Source organism: Limulus polyphemus, unplaced genomic scaffold (genome assembly GCF_000517525.1).
Source record: "Limulus polyphemus unplaced genomic scaffold, Limulus_polyphemus-2.1.2 Scaffold2714, whole genome shotgun sequence".
NCBI lineage: Eukaryota > Metazoa > Arthropoda > Merostomata > Xiphosura > Limulidae > Limulus > Limulus polyphemus.
This window is the reverse complement of record NW_013668324.1, coordinates 149612-152269: the sequence shown is the minus strand read 5'-3', so window position 1 is coordinate 152269 and position 2658 is coordinate 149612. Positions and strand designations below refer to the sequence as shown.

At 36.5% G+C, this 2658-nt stretch overlaps 1 protein-coding gene across 1 annotated transcript in view; it reads right to left on the bottom strand.

Annotated features, from left to right (window-relative positions):
* The window catches only part of LOC106467710 (leucine-rich repeats and immunoglobulin-like domains protein 3), a 50346-nt gene that overhangs the window by 16321 nt on the left and 31367 nt on the right, over positions 1-2658 (bottom strand). The gene's annotated exons all lie outside the window — the stretch shown is intronic.

Genomic DNA, 2658 nt, shown 5'->3' with positions numbered 1-2658 from the left:
ATTATTTATGATTTTAACCCAAAAGTAATTTACTTTGGCTGATTAAGAGTTCTCAAATGTTGTTGTGCTTGAATGTATGTTACAAATTTGTTAAAATACAATTCCAACCTGAAGTAAAGTATGTTTGTCAAATGACTTACTTCAAATTTAACCAAAGAGAGATATACATGCAAGTTCTTATTTTCTACTTAACCACATTTGATACAAATTTTTAATTCAATTTCACTAAACACAGATAAATGTACCAGCATGATGTATATTTTCACTCAAACAGAGATAGACAGGTCCTAAATTTGGCATTGGATCTTATTTAATTTATGCCAAAAACAAATAAACTTGGAAGTTTTTAGAAAAATCTGTTAGCCGCTTTCACTTCAACTGGAACTTTTAGTGACAGAGAAATGAAATAAGGAACCTTATGTACTTTCCAGAAAAAACCCAACAACAACTCTTTTTTACAAGTTAAAAAAACATAAAACACTAAACTTTATATTCCTCAAAATCCTGTTATGTCAGTCACGATCACGTCTACAAACACATTCTACAGCTATATGCACACACGCCTTAGCCACGATTAGCTTAGAGACAGATTGGTGGTACGTGAAACTGATGTATAGATTGTTGGATATTCTCATCTTCTCTTGACAGGCTGTCACCATACTCTCCTGAGTACAGCTACCAAACCCCCAACTTGGAGAAGCCACCTGCGCCAGCGAAATCGATCTGTTGCACGAGCCTCACGACACAGATCTACTGTCACACAGGAACCTGCTACTTGGAATTGTGACAAAATCATTAGTGTTACGTGACAACAGTATCTGCATGCTTAGCACGTTCGAGTCGGACAAGCGCCATTGACTAAACATTGTTTTTTTTTTTTGTTATGAAGCGCATTCGTTAAAATATTTAGGAATAACGAATCAGTACTCGATATCATTACGATTCGGTCCTTAGGTACACTTTATTTTAAACTATCATCAAAAATAGGCCCTAGTTACTAGGGGTCTCTCAAATGCTCACTGCGAACTTTTGTAATAAGTTAACTACTCATATTTGGTGTACCACAGTAGAACTTATCACCATATTTGGTGTACCACAGTAGAAATTATCACCATATTTGGTGTACCACAGTAGAAATTATCACCATATTTGGTGTATCACAGTAGAAATTATCACCATATTTGGTGTACCACAGTAGAAATTATCACCATATTTGGTGTACCACAGTAGAAATTATCACCATATTTGGTGTACCACAGAAGAAAATCATCTTACGTGGTTAGGAAAATGTTTCTTCTCAATATCATCTCACCGTTTTTTTTAATTCTGTCTATGTTCGTGCAACGTTGAAAGAAGTTTTAATTAGGATATTATATCTCTTTATGGCAAACAGAAACAGTTCAACAAGTCTAACAGCTGACATATTTGTTAGTTGATTAGACAAATCAGGTGGTTAGGGCGCTTGACTCGCAATCTGAGCCAAACATGCTGGCTCTTTCAGCCGTGGGGACGTAAAAATGTTACGATCAATCTCACTATCTGTTGGTAAAAGAGTAGACCAAGAGTTAGCGGTGGGTGGTGATGACTAGCTGCCTTCCCTCTAGTCTTACACTGCAACAACAACAACAACTGTGTAGCTAACAGAATGTGGATGAATTGTTTTCATTCCTGCAATAACAAGGAATGATGAGACGTTCAGATAATCATGTAATAATACTGTTTATGTCGGTACAGCAATACGTACACGAAGAATACTTTTATACGCAATAAAATGAAGTTAACCATAACAATTGAATGAACCACCGGCCGCAAAAAACTGCGAAACAAAACTTAATTATGGGGAGTAAAAACTACAACAGAAAAATCCATGTAACCGTTCATAACTATGTAGATTAACAAGGCTTCGCTGTACTTCGAATGAATTAACGAAACTGAGTCGTATCAAATACTTTGGGCAATATGCTAACATTCTTGAATCGCGTCCTGTCCTTTTACGGTTCCCACTTTATGTCATATTTACACTACATTTACCCATAAGGTCGCTAACTAATTGTACATACATTAAAACAAAAAGCTGCCACTAGAAATATGTCGCAAAAGAAAATTGTCACACATACTTTAAATGAACTTGCATGGTGGGTGATGCGTGACATTATGTTAAGAAGAAAAATCCCACGTCTATCAAGAAACATAGCAGGAAACAAGAATGCGGAAATGACGTCAGAAACTATCGCCAAGTATTCTGTCAAAATTTTGTACGTCACCTTGTTTTATCTGTGAAATCTACAAATGACGTAATGAATACCACTCTCCTTCTCAGTAGAAATAATTTTCTTTTCACAAGTCATAATGTTTCTAACACCCCCTCACTACTTTTGCCGGTACAAATCCACCAAGTCACAATGTTTCTAATACCCCTCACTACTTTTGCCGGTACAAATCCATCAAGTCACAATGTTTCTAATACCCCTCACTACTTTTGCCGGTACAAATCCACCAAGTCACAATGTTTCTAACACCCCTCACTACTTTTGCCGGTACAAATCCACCAAGTCACAATGTTTCTAATACCCCTCACTACTTTTGCCGGTACAAATCCATCAAGTCACAATGTTTCTAATACCCCTCACTACTTTTGCCGGTACAAATCCATCAAGT